Source organism: Amblyomma mixtum, chromosome 3, assembly GCF_055824585.1.
Source record: "Amblyomma mixtum isolate Tamu chromosome 3, ASM5582458v1, whole genome shotgun sequence".
Classification (NCBI taxonomy): domain Eukaryota; kingdom Metazoa; phylum Arthropoda; class Arachnida; order Ixodida; family Ixodidae; genus Amblyomma; species Amblyomma mixtum.
In genome coordinates this window covers 83,619,062-83,646,016 of record NC_143014.1, presented here as the reverse complement: position 1 = coordinate 83,646,016, position 26,955 = coordinate 83,619,062, and the positions used below count along the sequence as shown (strand labels likewise).

The following is a 26,955-nucleotide window of genomic DNA, read 5'->3' as shown; positions in this document are numbered from 1 at the left end:
AGCGCGCTCCATCCCTAGCCCGTGTTCTCATATGCATGGTGCGCGCATCGAACGAAGAGTGAGTGAGTAAACGTGTAGTGAAGAAGTGAACTTAATTCGGAAGAAGCGTTCAGGAAAACGATATGAAATTAATGAAAATATTTCCCCTCTCTGCCCTAATTTATTGATGCGGTGCTTTCTAGCATGCCGTCACACTTTTTTCCTTGTTTAGGTGTAACGATCCTACTCCACGCAGCACTAGGTGTAAAGCTAAATCAGCAACAACCGTAAGAACCCGATAATAATACGCATCCGAATATTATTGGCGGGGCAAAGTAATTATAAAAAAATCGTTTCGCATGCATGTTCGCAGACAACAAAACTTTACTTCATGAAAACATTCAATTCCGCAGCATTCCGCGTTTTCTAACTCCGATCTGTTCTTGTGCCCTTAGCGTGTGACTTTGTTCTTGCATTAAACGCGGACATCTTTAGTACTGTTCATAGAGTTTGACATTTCTCGCTATGGTTAAAATTACTCAAATACCGAGGATGAATATTTTGCCCGAGTATCAAATCCCATGCTCAAAAAAATATTCCCGTAATATGAATGTTTTTTGCGGTACGTTGTTAGTGCCCCACGGCAGTAATTCCATTCGCCAAGGTACGCAGGATCCCATCCGTTTTTACGCCCAAAACCAGGAAAGTGGAGAAAGAAAGAACAGTTCTCATGAAAAACGAAAATAAATACAGAAAGAAAGCACAGTATAAATGACATGTATAAAGTATACTTGAATATATGCATTTACTAGAGTAGTATATGCACTGCAACAACAGTATACGCGTAGCAACATGTATCAGTTGTGACACGCCCGACTAACTGTATACTGTTCCCGAAACTATAGCACTCCCTGTCTAATTTGTAAAAACTTGTATTGCAGCAAAACTGTCCATAATCTCTATGAACCTGAGAGGAGCTGCTTTTCCATAACACTGGTCATGTTAAGGCGGTTTAAGAAATTAGCGCCCACCAATAGCTAGCAAACGCACTCCAGTGCTTCTCCAGTGCTTCCAGTACCTGCAAATCCAGCACCGGATCATGACGCATTCTAGGGTCACATATGAAACGCGCGACTGGAGTGGTTGCCGAGAGTAAGCTCGGTGCGACAGGTGAAGGGCGGTTACACATACAGTGCACACGCGTTGCTCTTGGCAGGACAGAACGGCGAGATCTCCACGCAAGAGAGTCTTGGGAGGTGTGCATTTACTGGATGTCTTTACCGAACCTATGCTGAATTCAGCGTTTCATACCGCACTGTAGTAGTCTTGTAACGGAGACGGGCTTGAACTAATCCGGTCTACGTATATCTTCAGCGTGGCATTCTATCCACCGCAACTAATCCCCTGTAGTTGCCGTCGCAAATAACGATAAGAGGAGCAAATAAAAGGAGAGAGGAAGCTTGCCGCCGAGCTAAACGGACGTAAAGGATATACAAACGGCAAAAAAAAAAAAAAAATCGTGCGTGGAGCCTCCCCCCCCCCCCCCCCCCACCTGTCTACCGTAAGAAGGCGCAAAAAGGAAAATAGCTGTCCAGCCAAGGCTTTAACAACAACGTGAACGTAATTGCACTGTGCAAGTGACGGACACGGCAGCATATCGCGACAACGCACAAATCAAGCATCGCTTTCACCCTGTGCAAGTTCAAGCCGCCGCGGTGGCTCAGTGGTTATGGTGCTCGGCTGCTGACCCTAAGGACGCGGGTTCGATCCCGGCCGCGGCGGTTGAATTTCTTTGGAGGAGAAATTCTAGAGGCCCGTGTACTGTGCGATGTCAGTGCAAGCTAAAGAACCCCAGGTGGTCGAAATTTCCGAAGCCCTCCACAACGGCGTCTCTGATAGCCTTAGTCGCTTTGGGACGTTAAACCCCATAAACAAATACAAGTTCAGTGGAATACATGTACGCGTATGCATGACATCTGTGATCTGACAAAAGCGGTGCATATTTGTTTGGTTGCTATTGTTTTGAAGTATTCCGCAAGTTTAGGCAAACAAAAAAGCGACGGTCGTACTCGCAGCTGTGACAAGTGGTTTGCGCCACACAGACGCACTGATTACCTTTCCCAGTCCCTGCAATACCTGCTTCCATTTCATCTGAATGATTTTGAAAAGAGAAAAATATATTTTGAGACCTTCAATAAAACGCAATTGCGACGGTATTTAGTAACCCACCTACTTATGTACAATGACCATGTTCAGGATTAGAGTCAGATTGACATGTATGAATTGCGCAATGTTTTCTAGTCTTCATTGTGAATTGAAGCAAAACGCTTACTTAGAATTTTCCTGTACAACTATTGTTTTGTTAATTATTGAATTCTGGATTAATTTTAAAATTTAATTGAAGAAGTGACCTTGCACTGTAATTTGTTCTGTGACCACTGCTGCCTTGTATGGGCCTCCAGGCACTTTTCAAGCTGTCATAAAACAGATTTTTCGCCTGGAGGCCTTCAACCTCGCGCTGAACATAAACGAATTGAATTTAATTGTTCAGTCTGTAGTGCGCAAAACAATGCGAAAAGGCGCAAAAAAGAAACGAAAGAAAATTACTTCTACGCTGAGTTCAGGCAACACTTTATTTGCATTATAATGCTGACAACTTTCGCACATTCTTTAATTGTAAACGTACAAAGAACCAGTCACGATACTGCGCCATGAAAGCTATATTTCCTCTTGTTTTTCATACAGTAGCTAACATCCCCACCACCGCACACACATGAGATATGCACGCTAATACAGTACCCAGGCGTAAAGAGAACTAAAAGGCGGTTAAAAGAAAGTGATACATGTTGCAAGGATGGAACTGAAGCACTGTTGCGGTCGCCTAGAGCAAATCAAGGAACTTTTTACTTCGTACCAGGACATAGACAGGGTAGCAATGACGTCTGCCCCCCCCCCCCCCCCCCCCCCCCCCCCTTCAACTGCACCCCAACCTCCTGGCATGCTACTGTTAGGCATGCGCCGCCTATAGAGCCTCCTTCCAGACGCAATCACTTACCTTGAATCCCCCCGCTGCCCCGAAAAAAAAAATTAAACTCGGTTAAATGTCTGCTTGGTACGTGGTGCTTGATTAAATTTCAGCTCCTCGAATGCACTCGAGAAGTTTTGATTTCAAAGTGGAAAAGCGTCAAAACGAACCACAAATGCGTAATTTGTGAGACTGTCGCTTTGCCGTTTTACTTTGATTTTGAGTTCACTGAAACATTTAAGTTTTCTCTTCAGCGGAAACGCTAAGGGCCGGGAACAAAATGCACATACCAGTACATGGCAGGGTCCTCTGACCCCACAGCAATGTTCACAGCGCTGCGTTTGGAACCTCAGCACATTTGAAGGCGACCGAAATCAATGACAGAAACTTAGTCAAAACGTCAAGTTGGGATAGTTGGTATTTGCTTGCTGGAGTCATTTTCTGAGCGGTTTAAAAACTCAGACACTACATCTACGACAAACACACAAGGGACTCCCTCTAGGGACACTAGCGGGTATCCCTTGTATGTTTGTCGTAGATGTGGTGTTTCTGTTTTTAAACCAATAAGAAAATGATTCCACCAATGGCAGAAAACATACAAGACCTCTTGAAAACAAGAGATTATTGAACATAACTGTTAGGAATATTTTTCTGCGCTCTAAAACAAGCACGAGAAAATCACAAATATCCGCGGCAGAATCACGCGTTTCGAAAATCCTCGTTTGGCAGCTCTCCCCAAACAGACCAACAACGCGGCGCGCCCAAGTTCGCGCAGCCACCTAAACAATCCGCGCACTCGCGCAGGTGTTCACTTTTGGAAGCATGGTGCGCCTTCCTCAGAGCGATGCAGAGATGATCAGAAGACAGCCATTTTTTTTTTCTTTTTAACCGAAACAGGCGCATTATTCGTTTGTCGTAACACCTCAAAACTGTCGATACAACTCTAAAATAAAAACGCAGTTTCCAACAACAACCCATGGCCAGCAGGATGCTGTACCCAGTTGACCAATCCCGGCAGTAAAAGCAATCAACTGTTGTCAGAGGATTATTAAAATGCTTGGGCTAATAATTTCATATCGTGATTACCCTTTTGTTTAGGAATTAAGGAAACCTTCAACTACTGAATGCTTTCTTGTCGCGGAGGATCTCTGTGCAGCGGTAGTGAACGTGCATGGGCGGAGGTTCACTCGAGAAGTTGCATCGGACTATATTAAAGCTTCTCACTCATCTCTGACGGCGGAATGTTTGCTTAATCAAAGTTAGCGAATTAATTTAAGCAGCATCGCACAGTCCTGCTACGTGAGTGCCGACAGTGCTGCTGAAGTTTTATTGTGGCAAAACCTGCCCATTTACATTTAGCACTTCGTTCACGATACGTGGAACACCATGTTCGCACATAAGCTATCAACACAATCGACATCCAGCTTAAGTTTAACGTGAAACAACGTTCTCTCTACTCATCATCAACTCTTCCTCTCTGTAGACCCAGCCTAATGCGATCACTCCGACTGTAACTTTTCGCCATCCTCGACTGCGTTTTACTTCCCCTGGCATCCACTTTATTATTGGTCGAAGCACTGACCCGATGCGGTGATTCAGTGGATACGGCATAGTGCTGCTGTGAGCACGAAGTCGCTGGTTATATAGAACCAGGCCGCAACGGCTGCATTTCGCTTCCACCGAAATACAAAAACACGCGTTGTAAAAAACTCGTTGCACACCACAGAGTTTCGCCCCACACGGTGGAAATTTATCCGGAGCCATTCGCTACGGCGCTTCGTCCTGAGAGCACCAGTGGGCCGATCTCAACATGCCGAACTTTGAATAGGACACCACCAGCTCGCGTTTATTCCCTGACATTCGCTATTGTCCTTTTTCTTTCAAGGTTTAACGCCATACCTATCATTTGTTTTTCCACCCTTAGCTGCGGTGTCCCTAGTGTTATTTCGATCCTTTTTTCTCGGCACACACACACACACACACACACACACACACACACACACACACACACACACACACACACACACACACACACACACACACACGCAAACACACACACACACACGCACGCACACACGCACACACACACACACACGCACGCGCACACACACACACGCACGCACACGCAAACACACACACACACACACGCACGCACGCACGCACACACACACACACGCACGCACGCACGCACGCACACACACACACACACACACGCACGCACGCACGCACGCACACACGCACACACACACGCACGCACACACACACACACACACACGCAAACACACACACACACACACACACGCACACACACACACACACGCACACGCAAACACACACACACACACACACACGCACGCACGCACACACACACACATACACACACACACACACACACACACGCGCACGCGCACGCGCACACACACACACGCACGCGCACACATACGCGCGCACGCACGCACGCACGTTCACGTGGTATAGTGCGTGGTGATGCTGGTGCATCTTACTATACCGTGCACGGACCTCTCGAGCTCGGAGACCAAGGGAGGCAGCTCGGTCTTCGGACCCATCTAAGAAAGCCAGGGCTGGGCGTATAACAACGGAGGAGCGGCTATGGTGATAAAGCAATATCAATAAAGCGCTGTTCGCAGCACTCCCCACTATTTCTCCGCTGTCCAGAACGTGACCCTGTGTCGCCTCGCTATTTACTGCCATGGCTTGCGTTTACGTTTTCGAGATTTGCTATTTCGCCGCTCTTTTCGTGTACGCGCTGCACCAAACGATTATTAGCTTTACGTGGCTTGCACCAAATGGGGGCGGGCCAATATTTTGCACCGACTTTTTTGGACGGAGCCGGCCGACGCAGTCTGCGTACTACTTCCGCTTGATTAAAAGGGTTGTAACGGGCTGGGCAAAATGTTCCGCAGACCTGTACAAGCCGTTTTCGACGGCGTCTAGTATGTTTTCCCACAAATCGCACTAACTCACGCGGCAGGCGAAGTTATAACGGCACACGCGACGCTAACTTGATGGGCTGCAGGTATCACGTATTAGCGCTTTTGGCACCTCTTACAGCAATTATCGAACAAGGGGCAGCAAGCTGCCGCAACAATCACAAGCTTGAGGGCGCGTACATGTACTAAACATTGCTTGATGGTTACGGACGCCAGACAAGATGTCAGCTATAGTGGTGTCTATACGAGCGCCCGTTGTGTGCAGCCCACTTTCTGTGTCTGCTAGTGCGGCCCTGCCCGGTGCGGCATAACGACTTTCGGAGCCCCATGAAGGCTTGCGTATAACCGTACGCTACAATTCCTAAATGAATGGTACTGAAAGTTGTTCGCAATAACTAGAGGTGTGAAGAAGAGGCAATGTGGCAACGTTCACGGCTGCATAATTGTCAACATTATTAGCATATACCAGTTTTTTCAACCCTATTCGATCGCACGCTCCACAAGGGTAATCACGCGACATACAAAATTACGATCACTCGCATCCCTAACACTTCCGAGACCACTTCTGACTCCCTTTTTCTAACTGGCTTTGGCGTTCGGATGTCGAGCTCGAGGTCGCGGGATCGAATCCCGGCCACCGTGGCTGCATTTTGATGGAGGCGAAATTAAAACGCGCCCGTTGTGCTGTGCGATGTCAGCACACGTTAAAATCCCTAAGTGGTCCTAATTAATCCGGAGCCTTCCACTATAGTGCCCCTTGTAGCCACCGTGCATAGCTTCGGGACGTTAAAACGCGCATGCTACCACGGTCGGATACAACTTGAAGTCTATGAAGCTTCGCATGTTCATGACCATCACATATTGTTCCTTTACTACAAGAAACTAGCCCGTTGTGAAAGGGTTTCTTCATACAAAAGAAAGGTCATCACAAGTCAGAAAATAAGCGCAAGAGTTAGAGGTGACGCCACTGTTTTCTAGGGAGGTAGCGTCGTGAAGAGGGCGGGAGTAATCTTTTTTTCAATAAAATGAAACAAAAACCACAAATCTGGAAACGAGAGCGCGCTTTTTATGTGGGGCACTTTGCTTTCGGGGAAACATTCGATTTCACTCAATGTGTGTCCCGAGCTGAGTTCCCAAAAACCGGGTTAAACCAGATTTATACCCGAAAATAAAGGCTGTCAGTCTATAAAGGTGAAGGTACGCACACTTTACGGAAACTAGCGGATGTCGTGTGCTTTTGCTGAGCGGCTTTTTCAGTTAGTTGATGATTTTACACCTCTCTTAATGCTTGTTATTCATGGCATCGTTTAATCTGCGGATAAGTTAACAAAGTTCGGTCTTAGAAGCAAGGCAGTGACGCAGTGTTTAATTTGTATCACTATAAAAAGTGCTACATACGCTAACGATGCTTTGTCCAAAGAATGTTGGGTGTTGCAAATGGCTGTTGTGACGGTATGTTTTCGCATTGCACAAAGGCAGGCAGGTCTAGCGGACACTTGGAAGTGCTGCACAAGGGAATGGTCATGTACGCCACAAAACACTTGTAATCGCACACAAAATAAAATTTAACAGGACACTTGAAACTCTGCAACGCGACCGCGCTACATAGTCCGTCCTACATTCTTACGTTGCCTCTACTCTCCCTCCTGTTTTCACGGTAACCGGTTACCTTGAGGACGGTTTAAGTAAGAATTGCAAGCTAGACCAGTTGGTTGATTCCATACCGCAAAAACTGTGAGAGCGAGCGTTAGTGCACTCTAAACACGAATAAGCCTATATGGGAGCAAGAAGTGAGCAAGCTGACCTCTGGCGAACTCTCTTTCAGGGGCAAGGCATTTTGCCCAAGCCGTGGGGTATATTATTATCCGTAAAAAAACTGAACACTTACAGCTGGCAAAAGAAATTCCCTTTTCAAAACGTGCGTTTTTCTAGATTGTAACCGAGGTTTCAACCTCCTCTGTTTGCTAACTTCGAAATATCTTGAGCCGCATTTAAAAGCCTCCTCTTATTGCTAACTGCGAGAAGTTACTGTGCTGTGCAGTGTAAATGTGCCTCCACTTCCAAGAAAAAAACATTTCGTATATTTAGCGATCGAAATCTGCCCTGGGATTTGGGCAGCATACTAATCCCCTGAGAGGAAGTGCGCTATAAGACAGCATACTTCCTTCTTGCTCCCATATAGGCTAATTCATGTTTAGAGTGTAAGCCTTCCATTGCGATGCATGAGACGGAATTCACGCACCTTTGCCGGCATGTCACCTTTGCCGGCATGTCACTTAGGAGGTGTGTTAATCAGATGTTTCAGGATTTCTTTTTTTGTGACGCCTGGGTATGCGTAGTGAAAGGTTTCCATTTCTTCGATGTCTTCCTTTTTAATAAAGTTCCATTCGCGGATCAGCGCGCGTAGTGTGTTCCTCCTTTCTTCCAAGGTAACACTCCTCCTTCCAGGGTAACTACCCTCCGCGTGGTTCCCATGGCAACCACCCACCGATTCCGCCTTCCTACGCTTTCGCCATGCCCTCCTGCTTCCACGGTAACCATTCCCCAGTTACAGGTTCTTCGACTGACATAATTCCCTCCTCATTCTTGGTAACCAACCTCCGAATGGTTCCCATGCAAATGCACCCGCCTGTTACTCTGACATCTACGACATACTACTACTACTAGGACGACGACGTGAAACCCAAGACGGATGTTTAACAGCTGTCGCTGTAAAAACATGCACTTGGGCAACGCAGGCGCGATAGCGATACCAATAACCATCCTCCGGTTAGGATTCTTCCCTCACGGCGTTCCCTCCTCTTCCTACGGTTACCGGTTACGCCGACTACTACTACTACTACTACTACTACTACTACTACTACTACTACTACTACTGCTACGACGACGACGACGACGACGCGTAACCCAGGAACGCGCGCTTAACAGCTGTCGTAAAAATGGAAATGCCTGACGTAGACCGCTATTTCTTGATGTCATGTTGCTATTTCTAGACTCTATCCATGTCAGTGATGAGCAGAAATACACTCCCCCCCCCTTCTCCCCCCTCCCCCCCTCAAACAAAAACGTGCGCCAATATTCACTTAGTTTTTGTGAAAAAGTATGACCCGGAAATACCCACATTATGAAACTTTTTGTCGAAGAACTCGATCTGTACCCGCGTTTGAGCTCAATAATTACCGCCCGACCTCTACCCCGTAATCCTACGCCACTAGGCGCCTCGAGATGTTCGCGAATTCAAGACAACGCGGGATGCAATAACTCGAAGCGTTAATCCCTAAAGTTCATTTTTGGGTAGTTTTAAAGCCCACCATACACCGTGCTATGGAGTCCAGCGCACACAATAGCGCTTCGCTCCAACGCTGTTCGTTTTTGCACCTAATTCCCCTGCTGCGACAAGACGCATGCATTGTTGTTCGCGCGGTGCATTGGCACCCGTCGCAATGTCTCAGGAAAACGAATGCAGAGGCGACTATACAGCAACTATATAGCAGAGCAGCCATATAACCGCTCGCATATTTCAAGAATATAAACAAGAATTCATACACAACGTACGTACAGGTGTGGGCTGCCTGGAACAGTCTGCCGCTCCTAAATCGACTCGCACGTCGACTAGTTGAATCAACAATGCATGTCGTGTGTATATATTGCGCGACAGTATACTGCTGACCGATAAAATAATTTTATTTGGCGATAAGGTAGCAAACTGACCCAACCCGACTTTATTTCTGCCGGGTGACGCTTCAGTGCACGTAAAATGGAGATGGCACTTAATTGTTTAGTCAGAGAGCATTTCATGCATTTGGCCTTTGCCCCGAACCGAGAAAGCGCTGCAACGCATTTCTTTTTTTGCCTTCTCCTTCGTATTCACAACGAAACTGCGGACTTCCGAAATTTATAAGGCGAAGACTTATTCCCTGAGGTATTATGAAGAACCGGATATCTACGCATGTTCTGCTTGAAAGATATATATATATATATATATATATATATACGAGAACAAATATGCCTAAAGCATAGGCCTACTGCGCACGTTGACACACACACACACACACACACACACACACACACACACACGCACACACACACACACACACACACACACACACACACACACACACACACACACACACACACACACACACACCTCGATTATTATTATCCACGTTACTTGCGGCTACAAACTCTTCGAAAAGAAAAGGCAAAAACATAAAGCGACGAAGTAACGCTAAAATGAAAACTCGAGCGCGGCAGCAGCAACAGAGCCGCCGGTACCATTCATACGAAAGCCCTCAGCAATACATTCGCCTCCCGCTCTATAACTCCCCGCGCCGTCCGAGAGTCGAGGTTCCTTCATTAGATTGTGGCTCCAAGAACCACGAAACAAAACAAATGTCCAAAACAAGATTTCTGTCCTCTTACTTTAGTGCCGGGCGTAAGCGTAAGATGAGAACATTCAACGCGCGTACCTGCGCCAAAGCTCAATGAAGAGACGCCCTTTACCGCCGCCAATCAGTGCTGTTATTATGTACGTAACCTTCACTCTCTTGTCTGCGCTAAAAACACAGAAAAGCAGGACGTGCGAATTCTTCGGAGAGTGCGCACGTGAGAGCAGTCGCGTTCTTCTTGGAGCGTTGGGTATAATTGAATAACGCCCCGCGAGCGCGCCGTTCTTGAAGACGCGGGCGGGGGGGGGGGGGGGGGGGGGGGGGGGGGCTGCATGCTATGCGCGAGCGTGGGTTCGCTCCGTGCAGCCACCGTCGGCGCCCTTCTCCTCCCTTTTCCCGCGCCGTCGGTGCGACTGCACTAAGTCCGCGGCAGTCCGCGGTTCAGCTTCGCCAGAGCGCAGCAGCAGCAGCAGCAGCAACAGCGGCGGCGGCAGCAACAGAGGCGCCGCGCGAGGTGTAAAAGCGCGGCTTCCGAGCGCCTCGCCGACTGCCCCCAAAATACATGGGCGTTTCGGTTCGAGCGAAGGCGGGCCGATTTTGGGCGCCGCTGTGACATAGCTCGTTAACGTCACTCCCTGCTCTAGGAAGAAACCACGAGGGCAGAAAAAATAAAATAAAAGCGAGAGAGAGAGAGAAAGGAGAGGACGGCGACATTGAGCTCGTTAGAGGGTATAGCATCGGCGGGAAACTACGCGGGGACGGCAGGAAAAAAAGAGGAGAAGGGGGAAGAGGGGTGAAACAAAAGAGCGACATGAAGCGAGCGACAGACAAAAGAAGCGAGCAAAGCGGGGAACACAAAAGAGTGGCAGCGACGCGAGTGGCTGCTTGACAGCGGCTGCGCTGGCCCGCAGCCAGACGCGAACGCCGGATCCGCGTTATACAAGATACGCGCGCATATCATTTTAGTCTCCCCCCCCCTCCCCCTCCCAAAGACAGACTTATAAACACGCCTACAGGTGTCGAGAACGCGGAGGCTAGCTCGCTTGACTCCAATATCACCGCGCGGCTTGTTTCAGCCAAGACAATAAGCTCGGGAGAGGCTGCGTCGCTCGGAGCGCACACAGCGCACCTGCGGCCAGGCGGATTATTAACACACCGGACGAAAAAGAAGACCAATCTAAAAGGATAATGAAAATAGCTTAGCAGCGCAGACATCACACAGAGAGACAAACATCAAACAAAACCAGACTACACGTGCAAAGCGGCTTAGGTGTCCCATTTCCTGCTACACACAAATATGCGCACTAGGAGCGTTCTGTGGCAGTTATATTTGAGCATCACTGACGGGGTAAAGGAAAGGCTTGATCATGAAAAGGACAGTCGCTTCCAGCAGCTTACTGTGTGCTGGATGCATCCCTTTCTTAAACGGTTCTAATCATTGCACCACATATGTACTAAAGCGAAGCTGAAGCGACACCGCTTTTTACAGTTGCATTAGCCACGGCTTCCACAGCGGTATGTGCAGCGCGCTCTACTCTGGACACTTTCGGAGAGATAAGGAAACGGTCGCGAGATGGCGGCATGCGAAATACTACCAGCTATTTTCAGTGATATAGGTATATTAAAAGCAGGGTAGTTTGTGCTGTGCTGTGTTTTATGGCGCTCAAGCAACAAAACCGATTATGTGCCAAACGCAAGGCTGATGCGGCTGCAATATGAAAAGCAATTAAAAAGGTACAGAAACATGCCACAGCTTGTTCAGAAGCCTCACTTCTCTTCAAAAAGTAAAAACAGAGGAAACGTCGACGAGTGCATTTTCTCCCCGGAGTTGCCTAGAGGGTGCAACGGAATGTGTTCAGAATAAAATTGCGGAGAACGTTTCTTCCTTCCTTCATCTTCGAGTTTTCTGCATGAGCATAAAATGCGGTCTGTGATCGCATCTCCGAATAGCTCACATGCAGCGCGCGCGCGCGCGCGTGTGTGTGTGTGTGTGTGTGTGTGTGTGTGTGTGTGTGTGTGTGTGTGTGTGTGTGTGTGTGTGTGTGTGTGTGTGTGTGTGTGTGTGTGTGTGTGTGTGTGTGTGTGTGTGTGTGTGTGTTCAATGATATGTACTTGATGTGTGCATGCTTCCACTCCCCTAAGATGGGTTTAACCAAATGTTACTTATTAATTACTTGATTATTCCACGTAGACTGACACTTATCTCTCAGTTTACCGTGTACTAACTTCGTGTACTCTTCATAGATAATGTTTTCTTGATTTCTTGATTTTCTTGATTTGTTTGTTGCGACCTTATGCGGCGCATACGTCCGCTCTCTCATTGTCAGCAATTCCGGCGTGGCTCGGACCAGAATTTTATCTTTGCGTTGTGACCTTTGTTATATCACCCATTATATCATCTCTTAACTGTGGAACTGCATTTCTGAAGTGTGATGCTTTGAGTTTAGGGGTATTTTCTCTTTTTCAGGGAATTTTTGGAGTAAAACATGGCGAAAAGAAAATCTTCAAGCGTTTTCAGGGAATTTTAAGAACCAATATGTTCGCGTTTTCTTCCCATATTAGTGGATTTTCCAAGATGCTACAGGAATAAAGGGCCAGAAATAGGGATCTTTAGGTCTGATTAAGGGAATTTTCAATTACCGCATGGAACTTCATTGGCTATCTTCAAGAAAAGTCGCTGACCTCCAGCTCCGTGCAGTGCATGCTGCGTAAGTCGGCTAACTGATTCCAAAGTGTCGAGGCAAACTCTTAAAAAAAAAGTTACTAAAGAGGTAGTAAGTGCAGCAGTTACTAACTCTGACTTCGTTTTAGTACCTTTTATCAGCTATTTACTACCCTATTCAATGTATAGCTAGTAAAAGTAGCTAACGACGCTAACTAACGTCGCTAGTTACTACCTAGTTAGTAACCGTTCCTTTAACCCTAAAATAATGTCAAAGAATATAAACTGACACAAAATGTCGTGCTAATAAATTGGTTTTTTAATTAAACATTTCTGCAGGGCATATGGTTAGGTAGACTAAGCTGTTTCTACAATATCACCTTCATAATTAACGCTGGTATCTTAGCTACACCGGTAAGAGCCACTGGCCTGCAAATCAGAGTGATTTACGGAGTATATAAAACTGAGAAAGATTTCCCTACATGTGCACGCGCAGTGCGCGAGTATGGCTCTTTCTGATTTGTGCTTTTTATGCGAAGCATACTACTTTAGCTACCACTTCAGCCCTTCACTGTGGTTATGCGCCTCCAAATCACGTGATACATGACGTCACACCACGTGACACGATGACGTCACGGGAGTGGAGAAACGGGGGCCCACCTCGCGCCGTCGCTGTGGTTGTGCGCCTCCAAATTACGCGACACGATGATGCTTCGCATTCTCCAGGCTTAACCAAGTTAAGCCTCAGCCATTTTTCTGCATTCTGAACCTTTGTGTGCCCACGGTAAGGTTGTCGATGCCATGTAATGCATCTACATGTAATGCGCGATAAGCTTAAACCTAAGTGTGTGATTTATGGCCAGCACGCGCTCTGATAGCTCTGTCTGGATTCCGGAATTAGTCAAATTGACTGTGAAGCTTTTTTTATTTTTCGAATACGCATAAATTTGACAAGCCACGCCAGCACACCGTACGATGAATCTAGCAACATATGCGAGTTTCTCTTCATTTTCTTAGTAAATACTACTAGCTTCCCGTTACTAACTCAATGGGTTAGTAACTGTTACTAACCTTTCCGTTACTAACTGCAGTTACTAACAGGGTAGTAACATATGTGAGAACCGGTTACTGCGAGGTCACAAACAACATCCACACAGAATTCTTCTCTCATCAAGGTTCCACCGTTCGAAAAACAGAGCATGCTCTCGGCTTAGAAACTTGCGCTCATGCTCGATGACAATCATGGCTTGGATTATTCTCTCTCTTCTCTTTCAGCACCTCCTCTCCCAGAGCGGTTCTATGTCGACACCCAAAGTGAGCACGCCTTTCCTTCCGCTATAGCCTCCTCCTCGGCGAGAACGGACTTACGAGTGAGAGGCATTCACATAAACTGAAGAACTTGAATGGCTTGTGTACCGTGCTCCAAGATTCTGTACGGTATGGGTAGAGCTAGTCCGAATTTCTAGGGGTGTGTTAACAGTAGTATTTCGCAACCGATTCGAAAATTACTAGTGTAGTTTTGTCAACGAATAGAATACTAATAATGTAGCCACAAACCGAATCGAATACGAATAGAACATTGATTGAAGGGAAATGATTTCGAATCGAATATTTGTAAGACTATCCACCATTTGTGCGAATATTCGTAGAAAACAAGTAATCGTGCCGAAGAGCTAAGCGCTACCATGCTATCGTTATGGCGCTATAACCTATGGAGATATAGCTATTTGTGTCAACTTGGGATACGCAACACGTCAATATGTCCGTCATCTCATACGTACATAAAAAATTGCATTTTGGTAATTGAGAGGACAGTGAATAGCCCTACGCCATATATCAGTAGAGGAGAGGGCCGGCAGCTACGTAGGAGTCATGGATTTCGACATCGAGTATTAAGGCAGGATTTATGCTGAACCTTCCTGGGCCCTGCCTCATCGCCCAGTCTCGGAGTATTAACGCCACCACACGATTGCGCTATGTCGCTGCACTCCGCCTACAATTCGCGCAGACCAATCGAGGCAAAATGCCGTGCCGCGTTGAAGTGGGTACTGGTTTAGGTATTGTCGTCGAAGAAAACTAGGGTGCGCCCTACTCTAACTTCGTGCCAATTATTCGATAACTATTCAAAGACTTCGCAACAAATCTGATTCGCTTGGAGTAGTTTTAAACATGCACTATTTGATTCGCTCAGCCAATCGAATAGGAGGATATTCGACTCGCTATTCGAAAAATTCGAATATTCGCACATCCCTAGGAATTTCTGGTGCGCGTTTCTTCTTGTTAGTCTGAGCGGCGCTATGGCCAAAGCTATATATGGACTGACCTTTGCCTTCTCACTAAACTAATCGCGCCTATCGCGTGGCGTGGCCTCTAAGTGGTTAAGCGAATTTCTATGTGCCTCGGCAAAGCGATTTAGTCCGTAAGTGCGGTTTAGCTGTCCGCTTCAATTTTTTCTATAGAGATAACATGAGTCATCATGAACTTGCTCAAGTCCTCAGAGTGCAGGCCGCATCGTGCACCAAGCTCCACTAAACGTAAAGAGTGCCACACTGTCACCACATGCAGAGCGTCGTGACATCTAAATATATATGGCGACCGCAAAACCTTTCACATAGTACAAGAAGCCAGAATAAAAGGCAGTAAGCCATATACCTATTTTGTTTTTTTCTTAATTCTAAAAGAGACAGGAAAACTATCGGTGAAAAAATTTAGTCTGCATACGTGTCTAAATATGGGGACGCACATAACGGGAACAGGCCGATCTCATCACGAGTTTCGCCTAGCCATGCACAGCTTCTAGACGGATAGCGGTATAGTCGGTGGGCGCCGAATGGCAGCTGTAAACGCACAAATGAAAGGCGGTATTCGCCTCATAACCGAGACGCCCTTTTCTTTCCAATGAAGCCGAGTTTTAAAGAAATTTTGTATATGTGCCTTAAATCTTTCTTCATGCAGTAACACGAAGCTTGTTTCATCAAGTTCTTCTAAGAACGCCCTACCAAAACAAGCTATCCATCAAGATCAACACTGTCGTGCGATGCTTATAGTTAGGAACCACAATGCGGCCAGATTTGGTATTTGTATCAAGGGTGACACACATCTTAACATCGCGGTAAGATGTCGAGGATTACTGGTATGAAGGATCCCGCAGGAATAGTGAGTAAGCGCGTAAGTACATTGAAAGTGGCCTGTTTAAAAGAGTCGGTAGCTTGCGTGGCGAAGGAAACATACCGGGAAAACGCAATCGTCACACGCTGAACTCATATAGGGAAGCGCATACACTACAGCAGCGGCATGTCCGTGAGTAATACGGACAGCTCTGTGGAGGTTGTGCCGGACGCCAGGCATGAATAAAGTGTGCTAATGGTTGCTCTCACAAATGCTAAGCACCCAAAAAAGCGCAGTGAAGGCTGGATATTCCGCGCGGCAGAGTCTGTCTCTTCATACTAATCAAAAGAAATCTATACTTCGCAGTAGCAGATGAGTAGCTGTCGTTCCCCCACCGCCCTCCTTTGTGCACGAGTGAGTAAAAAAAATATCGAGGCCTGTCACCGAGTGGAGATGCGTTTATATTGTCCAATCCATAAAATGCGCCGCTGCTGTCCTCGAAGCCACGTAAATTCTTCACACAGGCTACCGGCCGCTACGGCATGTTCGATACGAAATGAATCTGGCATCAAATCAGGGGACAACAATGAAACAAACGGTTGGTTCAGAAATATGTCGTCAAAAAGCACACGGAAAAACGTGACAGCCAGTATCAACCGCAATATGTATATGGCTACCGTATTTCTACGCTCGAGAAAATGCAGCGAGCGGTAAAGGAGACGTGGCCTTTGCTGCTGTACTAAAGGCAACTATCCCGTCGTCCGTATGCACTTTACCCCTCACGCGTATGCTGGCACATGCGAGAGAAGACAGAAGAGGAAAGGACGTGTCTCTGGAGGGAAGAGGAGTTGCTGTGAAATCGCCCGATTAAAACTGCAAAAACGAGCAGCCGATAAGATGAGCCAGAACCTATTGCCTCAAGTATTGCTTTTGAACCTGACTTGAAATTGCTGCCGTGATATGTTTCAGTGGGGCGCACAACTCATGTAATTAGGTCAAACTAACTGCCGCGTAACCGCGAACAATACCACCATACACATGCTCACACTCCATCACAATGATTTCTTTAAAATACTGGTTTTATTCACACTGCTCTCGTGCACTACCTGTAATGCTACAGCTCATACACATTGCAACGTGCATTCGTGATATATAGGCGATACCTGCTTGCTTGTGTTACATGTAAATGGAGACCTAACGGTTAAATGTTACCATGAGTAGTATCTCAAACGCTCGCGTCCTGGTGGGAGCCATTTGCCAATTCGGTCCCTCCAAAACACTAGGGAACAAAAAGTTGAAGAGGTTGCTGCAATGCTTATCAACATAGGTACAGCCTTCGTCAAAAATATACAGGCCATAGAGTTTGCTGCAGGACCACGTAGGGAGGCTCTCGCACCCCTATCATTTTATACGCTGGCTGGGACGAAAGTTTCAGTCAACTTCGAGAAACTTGTAGCGCTGGCAGTGCACAACGAGCGATGCTGCGCAGACCAGCAGCACGTGCTGTGGCCTGCATATCCTCGCGAAGCGTGTACATATATAGTGCACATATAGGCTCCATTGCCAGAGTGGTGTAGGCACGCGAAGCTGTCCAGCCCGTTTGTTTCAATAATACTACCTTCGTATTTCCAGGCTGTTGTACGGCACTGCAAACCGTTTACTTCGGCGTCTTTGGTCATCCGCAGTCTCCAGGTTTCGTTCCTAGAGTGTACGCCGGGAAAAAAACTGGCGTATACGTTGCGTTGGAACCAGCTGGTGCCACTCAGAAATTTGACATTTTATTTTCCAGTCGAGCATGTCAGATACGACTCAGGAATTTTCTCGGTATTTGTTGCATCGTGCAAACCACTGAATGAAACCGCAAAAACGGATAGAAATCCCTTTTTAGCGACATCATTAAGAATAAATACGCAGGCAGGCATTAGCCCACTTTATTTTTTCTTTTTGTGGGAGTGTGCTGCTAGCGGAGCTGTATCTAGCGAGTTCTTCCTATGGAAGGTTGACATCCCCGTAAAGGTCAGTTTGTTGCTTTGCAAGAAAAAAAAGAAAAACAAAAGGACCCCGGCTCTCACAGGGACCACCATGATTGCGTAGCGTGTTAAGCTTGAAGAGAATCACCACTTCGCTTTTGCAGCATGCTCAAAGTAGGCGGTAAACAGAAACGATGACTGTACGAACATCTACTTTGAAGGCATTTTCGACAACAGTACCTATTAGCGGCTCAGTTCAGAGAAGTTGTCCGCACTGGAATTGCTTGCACCTGTGGCTGCCACATTATACACCTTTGTTTTTCTCTTCCTGCTCGATAATCATCAAGCTAAGAGGGGCTCGGACAATCGTTAGCGAAATTATACAAATGTATTTCTTGCTGTCCATTGACGTGGCAACTCAACACTTATACAAAGCGCTCGGTGAGCACAGGGAACCATGCATGTAACGTTTGGTGCCGTGCGGATATATATAACTGTTATCCGATAACAGTGTCCGAAAGCTCTTTTGTACGAGTCGCTACTTTTCATATTTAGAGTATTTCCTGGGGCACATGCAACCGCATCCAACGATAACAAAAATTTAACAACAAAAAGTAGACAACAGAAAACGTAGCCAGCCGGGGTCACCCCTTCACGTTCACGTAGAACATGGTAAGCTGCTCTCATGGATACCCAGGAAATGCGCAGGAACTGCGCTCACAGATCAGATAGCCATTCGTACCGCACTGATGTAGTGCGCGCTCCCAAAACCTGCATGCCTTAAGAATACGCACCCCAGTCGCTGCTACTGTCCACGCCCATACATTTATTTTATTTAGTCGTGCAGGCACGAGCATCACGTCTTAGCTGATAATTCGCAGTGATCCGAAATCATCAAATGGACCAACGCCGGTCGAATTTCGACGGAGGCGAAATTCTAGAGGCCCGTGTACTGTGCGATGTGAGTTCACGTCAAAGAACCCCAGGTGGTCGAAATTTCCGAAGCCCTTCACTACGGCGTTCCTCATAGCCTGGTTTGGGACCTTAAGCCCCCATAAATCATAAACCAGCGCAGGCCATTTCCTCGAGTGCAGTTTTATTCCCCATAATTGGGGGCTAAGATATAGCAGGCATCATGATTTAATTTACAAAAACCTGTTAATAGCTTCTGCAGCGCTCTCAATAGCATTCGCAGCACTGTTAGCAACCGGGAAAAAAAAGTTTCACATCTGTGCTACGGCAAGTATTTCTGGCGTGTTTTCAGCTGCCGACCATGATGTCGACGTGAGCTTCACTTCACTAACGGGCATTTGAGCCGGTTCAGTGAGCAGCCGCGAAGCGGCGTTATCGCTGCATCTACCTATAAAGTCAACTAAGTTTCCCACAATGTATCGCCGTGACAATAAATGAATTTCGAAAGAGAGAAACAAAAAGCTCATGCCCCTATGCACAAAAATTGTGCAGATGATGGAGCGTTTCCCGCTCGGCTGACAAATGTCATAACATGTCGCATGAGAAGCTGCCAAGAAGAAAAAGAGGAAATGAAACATAATGCAGAATGCTGCTTATCAGTGCAGTTCCCCCGCGGACTTCACCACACCGGAAACATTTAGCAGCGGCGCTTCGCCACGCTTGCCAGGTGTTGGGGACTGTGTTGTTAGCATTCCTTACTTTGTTTTCATATAGAGGCTTTTCAGTTCAGTACATTGCGCCATGAAAGGTGCCGTTCATAAATAAAATTGCCACTTTCCGTGCATTCGCCTCTTTGGAGTCCTATACGCACACTCCAATCATGGATCAACGGCGTTAGTAGCAGATCAATGGCGTTAGTAGCAGAGCTGCTTGCTACTAAATATCGGAGGCTCTCTCGTCACAAAGAAACAGTCGGTGATGCCCTTGCGCACTGAGCGCCAACAGGAAGGGGGGGGGGGGGGGGGGATTATGTGCTCGTCAGGTTACGTAAGACGGCACATGGTCAGTGCACACGATGTTAGCATATATGTGAAGGCAGAAGACAGGACTGCCGACTTCATATAGATCTATTGGTATATGGAGACCGCAGGACTTCGCATTTTATCTTTGGCATGGTGGCGTGCTGCCTTTTCTTCTAACCTCTGTCATATTATCAGTAAGCACAATAATTGCTCAAATAATTCCCCCCTTGCATCAAAGTAAAAAATTATTTCCTATTTTGCGCGCATGTGCGTGGCCCCCTTTCAGTATAAACATGAATGTTACCTGTTTACATCGGTATTTATCTGGATACCTGCACCCGCGTGCGTATATCTACCTGCACAGTAGTGCTGGTCATGCATCCTATATGCTTTTTGACCGCTAACATTTCGCCTCCTCGTCCTTCACCCTTTCTGCGTCGTTTTGTTGGCTGCCTTTTCCTTGTCCTTCCAGAAGCACGCCCCTCGCTGGAGTGCCGTATGCTCTTGTAAGTATCTCCAAAAAGCTCTTCTCTGCCCACTGTCACTTACAGAAATGAAAGTACAAATATTTTCCTTCTCTAAGCGCCGAAGTAAGTCCTATATGCGTGGTTGCTGACCTTCTGTCAGTTAACACTGGAGTCGAAATACACGGGCAAACAGTTGCCCAAATTAGATTCGGCCTCGAGACTAAAAAATCTCTCTGGAACCGATTAATGTGATGACCATATAGAAGAATGACAAGTCTATGTGCATTTCTTTCGCGACCTTTTTTTTTTTTGCTAAAAAGTGAAGCACGTCGGCTCAGATTTCGAAATATGTCTGCCTGCTACAGCACAAGGCCTGCGCCAGATGTTTTTGTATCAGTATGTACGTACAAATGCTGCTACAGACGTAATAACAGCTGCTGGCATTTGCGCAAGCGGTTCATACACGTAGGGTACACCTCGAGCCATCTGTACAACATTTGTTTCGTCGCCAGTACAGGCATATGAGTATTAGAGTCGAGGAAATGGGAAAACCAGTCCTCGATGTGAGCGCAGCAGCGGACCCGCATTTGAGCCCGTCAATGAATGCACTAAGCAGCAGAAGCCGTGGTGAGTTAGCTGGCTTGGTGAAGCCTAAGGATCATATGCACTAATGAACGAGGCTCGATTCTAGAAGGTTAACCTTGCTGTTATATCATCCTCGCTAACTCGCTTCTTACCACCCTCTGTCCCCAAGTCCAATTTTTTGACAGCTCGGAAACAAAGGGAACATTTTTTTTTATTCATATCGGGATTGATAACAGTTTGAGAGTGAATCCACAAAGCTGCCGTCGCCTAAAAAGGGTTCGTACTTGGCCGACGCCTCAACTAACGTATTTTTTGCCCCGTGATGGCCAATCAAGAAGCGTTATTACTTGCGAACAGATGTGTGTCCGGTTCCTGTTCTTTCGAGGCGAGCTTTTCTCTTTACTTTTTGCTTAACACCGCACTGTCATGAAGACTTGAACACCAGCAGAAGCATGAGTTCACGTGGGCAAAGTTCGTTCTGTGTATGAGATCGGAAACGGAACGCGGGCTCGGTGTATAGCGAAAATGTGGCGTTTGTCCCACACTGGTGTCAAGGAAATTTAACAAAGCGAATAGTTTAGTGGCCTGCATGCGTAGCATTATACATCAAATCGAAAACAGTGCCAGCGCTCATTCCGCGCCTTTCGAACTATAACCAAGTCATGACATGTGCGACGGTCAACCTAATATCATAAAGTTGCAGGACAGGACCGCAATCGCCGCGGACGGTGTACACAGAGAACTCGTGCTCTCACGGACTCTCAATGCAGGCGGAGTGCATAAGCCTACCGCCCAGACTGAGCGACATGGGGTCACTTTTGTGGTCTGCGAAAGTAAGTCAGAATTAGTTTTCCGTCAAATGTGCTTGGCAGCATGATGCTGGTCAATACTCGGTGATCTTGTACATGTTTCAGCTTGTATATAGGGTCGTACACTGTTCGTCTTAGCACCATGTGCATGAGTAATATGGAACTCAGAGCAAACGCTGGTTGAAACTGCAGCTGCGGTACTCCACCATGCAATATGCCAATGGATAGTGCGCTATAAACTTGGTTCTTTCTTTGCGATAGTCAAAAAATGTTCCGCGGGCATTTTAGTTACTAAACTTTGAACGTCAGAAACAGTCAAATATTCACGATGTCGACGGTGTATACACGTGTAAATGAGTAGTCGGGAGCAGGAGCGGAGAGTTCATCCTATCCTTGCCAAAAGTCAAATTTTTGTTAGCGCAATTGAATACGGGCAAAGGTGACCCTATTTTACAACTCTTATATCGGCAGAAGTAATTGCCCTTGAACCTTCTTTCATGTCCTTTGCTTGTTAGCCACGAGAGGGTGAAAATGAGGGCCATGACCGAAACCGCTTCAAATATGGTGTTTTTAACCATTCGTTATTGATAGTAACAGAATATAACCTGACAGAAAATGCTACAAAGAGGACCATACCCAAGAATTGTGGGCAAAGTCATTTTTTGAACAGTAAAAAGTTTATGAACGCAACTTTTTTCAATTATGAAGATTTCGATATAACAATCAATACAACCGCAGATCTCCCGTCGGCAGGCTTGCATTTTTTTGCTACTAACGATTTTTTGTATCGTCAAAGGCATTTTTCTTTAGTTTTCTATGGCAGTCTTAACTGCTCGATGCGAGCGATGGTAAAACTTTAGAAGAAAGATTTTGCTACATATCGCAAGAATGGACCATTGCCTTCAATATTTCTATACCATTACCTTACAGTTTTCCAATATTTAAAATTTTGCCCAAGAATGTTGAACATGACATGCAATGCTACACAGGTCAACTATAAATATCAGTTTGTACAATTTGGGAACCAAGCATTGTATTTCAGCCACTTTCAGGAGAGCGAAACTATTCCAAATAAGCTAACACAATTTGCAGCAACTGTGTACATAATTATGAGTTCCTCGTAACTGCGTCGGTATTAGCCATACCGTAGTCAAGTTCACATACATAGTTTAGCTGTTAACGAGTAGTAAATTGTATAAGATGCCGCTTCCACATGTGCGTGCAGCAGCAGCTAAACAGTCAAGCACGGTCATGTATCGAAACTGAGGATACCGTTGGAACTGTGTGAATATTTGAACAAAATACGAAACATATAACAAACTACCAGCCAATCAATGTCACTAAAAGTCACTGCTTGCCCTACAGTATAGTATATAGTACTATAGATATATGACATGACAAGCCCGACTATGAGGGCGTAGTGTGGTGCTGGAAGGAGAGGGGTATAATCGACATTGATTTCCCCAACTGACGAAATGTACAACCCGCATGCCACACGGCTTATCTCTCAAACATCTGGCATCAACCAAGAGGTACGCCATTCATTTGTTAACCCACCGAGAGTATCGTCACGCCATTCTTGAGTAGTGCCTATGCTAGCTGAAAATAAGATAGTGCTGATTTTTTCTCGTTGCAGGCGCCACGTTACAGGACACCACTTAACTCACGAACGCTGCAATGCCACTGAAATCTGTATTTCCATTCATATAGAGTTCTTTTCTTTCACAGGGCGTCCCGTCAACGTGCAAACCGCTAACAGTTCATCATAGGTATTCAGAACAAGTCCCAGGCCAACAGATCAAGAAATGCACTACATAACACGTCTGGCCAGCTTCCTAAAACGTGAAGCCTAATGAAAGCGTCATCTTAAACACAGCGTCCACTTTGCGAATTACACTCAGGGGTGCGGCTACCTTATTTCTGACACAGGGGTGTGAGGTGGGCGTAATCAAGCAACCGCGCAGAGTAGAAATAAGATAATACGTCATTACTGAACAGTGACAACATAGGCATTTGATAAAGGACAAGTGCGTGCATGCATACGAGGGCACACGGGTCACTTAGGCGGTTGAATGTGCTACCGTACGAACAAAACCGTAACACTGCTATTCGCTGTGGGGGACTTGCTGTCAATATAAGGATGGTCACATCATGTTCACCGACGGCACGCATCTCTGACACTTGATTGCAAAATATATCTGGCTCGGAAGCATACCTAGTGACGCTTTTGAGGAATCTGCGGGCATCAACGCATCAAACAAGACCAAGGGATGGTTGGCTACACGGCTGCCACGTGATGTGGCAGTCGATCCACATTCTCTAACCGGTTGAGGTCACACTTGCATAGTTTCCACCAGAATCAGTCACAGACACATGACTCTCACGTGATGGATCGCTCGTGAAGTCGCCATTCGCGAAAGACAAGATTTGTATCATAGCTGTCTCATGCCGCGGCAGCGAGCTGCTCGAAATAACCGGGTCCCTTCGCGAGCCCGGGAGGCTGTGACACGGCCACGCTGTTTACACTCCGGCCGGCCACAGCTGGCGCGTTCCAACGGCGCGTTCGCGGCGGCGCGACAACGGTCGACAAGCGCCCGAGGGGCTGAGCAAACGGGGCCGAGCGAGCACTTGATCGCACGTCGTCGCGGCGAGACACACAGGCGGGCGGCTGCATACGCACTGCTATTTTGGCGACCGAAATAGCAGCGTGCAGGCTGCGCTGGCCACGTGGAGGGGCGGCGGCTCCAGGCCTACCTGGCAGTTCCGTCGACGCTGGTCCGCGCCGCGGGCGCTGGTTCAGGCGGCGGGCAATCCAGGGAGGGCCATGGCTGTCGTGGGGGTCGGTCTGGCACACGCGTGCACACGCCACACGCACGCGCACGTCGGCAGAGAAACGCGGCCGCTGGGCGCGCTGAGCAGTCTCCCGATCTCGTCTGGCGCTCCCTCTCCCCTGCGGCCAGTTCCCGGCCGAGCCGCGGGGCGGCGGCGCGGTGCGACGGCGGCCAATGGCAGCGCGCGTCCGCCCGGCACGGCCAGCGGCGCAGGCCTCCGCGCCGCTCAACTCCGCCTCGCCGGCGGCCCCGGCCCGCGCTTTGTGCGCAACTCCGCCTCGGCCTCCACGCCCGCCCGCCGACGCGCAGTTGGCGCCGGCCGCGGTGTAACTATTATCCCGGGCACTAGTCTGGCAAGTAATAATAATACAAGGGGCCGGCCCCGGAGCAGCCCCGCCGGCGGAGGGGCCCGCGAGAGAGGGCGACAAATTAGCATGGCTGTCGACAAGCCGCGCCAACATCGGTACCCAGTTGTCAAAAACCGATCCTGGCTGTCCTCCTCCTCGGAGGCTCCTTTTTGTTGCTGCCTCCCCGGTTAAACATCATGCGCCACCAACCGCCGAGAGGGCATCCGCGTCTCCACGGCGACCTGTGTTCGGGGGCTGTCGCGCACAAAGGGGCTTTCATTTTTCCCGGGGGCTAGCCCCTGTCCTGGGGTTTGGCTCCCCCGGTTCTGTCACCCTGTTTATCCCTGTCCGCGCATGTGCGGCTGGCAACTTGCGCAAATACCGCCTTTGTGTGCTCTCTGGTCCCCGCGGTACATGCGGCCGCTCTGTGTGCCTCTCCTCTAACAAAGCCAAGATAACTCCGCTCGTCTACACAGGGCCCGTCCGCCATGTGTACTCGCCAACCGCTGCAGCCAGGCTTTTTCTTCTTGCGGCGCCTCGTTCTCTCGGACCCGCCGGCCAGATGCTGAGCCGCGGTTCCTTTGCATGCGCATCATGCTATTGCGAGCGTAGCAGGGAGTCCCTAATGAATTGGCAACTCAGCTCCTCTTTCCAGGGTCTCGCGTGTCGCGCTCGGCTTACGTCGAGACATAAGTGCGAAGAAATTCTTTTTTTTAACTTCTCTTCATCTAATATATACGCGTTCACCACACCCGCCAGACGAAAATGTGTCGAAACTGGCACATGCTTGCCTTATGAAATGCAAAAGCACTTCATGCTCAGAGAAAATATCTGTCGATACGCTGGCATCGCCTTTTACAGCAGCAGAATAGATCACTGGGAGGGCTTCTCCATTTTGACAACAGTTCTACACTAATGCTTTTGTGTCATGTTGCACTGAGAGAAATATCTACAGGGCGTACTTCGCAAGAAGCTGCTTGTGTCGTCGAAAATTTCTCGCGATATGGTGGACTAAAAAAAACACCAACATTGCTTGTCAAGTGCGCGCGAGTCCTCATTGGCAGCCTTTAGGCATGCTTATAATTGCGCTTACATTTTCTGTAAAGCACCTGGGTTAGACAACGTTTATTGTCGTCATGACCTCTGAAATGTCGGAATCGCTTCCTCTCTCGACTCCTCAGCAAACCGGCATTTAAAAGATATCCATTTGAAAAACGCACCTCCTTTTTTTTCATCGCTGTTTGGTAAGGTGGCTTGTTTCACTTTGCATTCTGGATAAGAATGCCGCTGGTTTAAGAAAATGCAATACTCGCACAAATTCACACCGACTGTTTAAAAAAAAAAATCACTTTCTTACCTTGAGGCGCGCAGCTCCTTGCCGTCAGCACTCAGCATTATGACGCAGCTTTGACGCATGTGCAATCTCTATGACTACAACTTCAGGACAGCGCAGTGCATCCGAGACCAAATGCTATTTATAAACCCCAATGAGCTAGCTGTCAGTCACGATTGCGTCACTGCTCCGCGCGCTGGCAGCACCACAGCTCTGGCGCTCTTTCAGCGCGATGAAACAGAAGGGCAAAAGGCAGATTTTTTTATTATCTGTTCAAACTTTATGACTTGTGAGGACTTTTTCAAGCTTATTACTCCTAGTCCACCGTTCAACAATGATAAAACTGGGCAATGCTTCGAGAGTAGCAGGCAAGCGTTCGTGAAACTAAAGCGCACAGGTTTAAATTGTTAATTTAATTATTTATTTCTGTGCCAAAGCAGCAACTGAGCTATGCATCAAGCCGTTCAAAGTGGGCGCCGTATGAATTCACCCAAACGTTTCTTTTTTTTTTTTTTTTGGAGAGCATCTAAATTTCAGTAGACGAACGTCTCAGCTCTTTACCTCCA

General features: G+C 47.4%; 1 protein-coding gene across 2 annotated transcripts in view; it reads right to left on the bottom strand.

Moving 5' to 3' along the window:
• Nucleotides 1–26,955, bottom strand: part of LOC149350820 (uncharacterized) — a 130,075-nt gene that overhangs the window by 85,471 nt on the left and 17,649 nt on the right. Inside the window, exon 1 of one of the 2 annotated variants that reach the window (XM_089579972.1) lies at nt 24,633–24,977. The exons of the other annotated variant lie outside the window; for it this stretch is intronic. The gene's annotated coding sequence lies outside the window, so the exon portion shown is untranslated. Of the gene's footprint in view, nt 1–24,632; nt 24,978–26,955 lie in introns of those variants that run through there. 2 annotated transcript variants of the gene reach the window in all.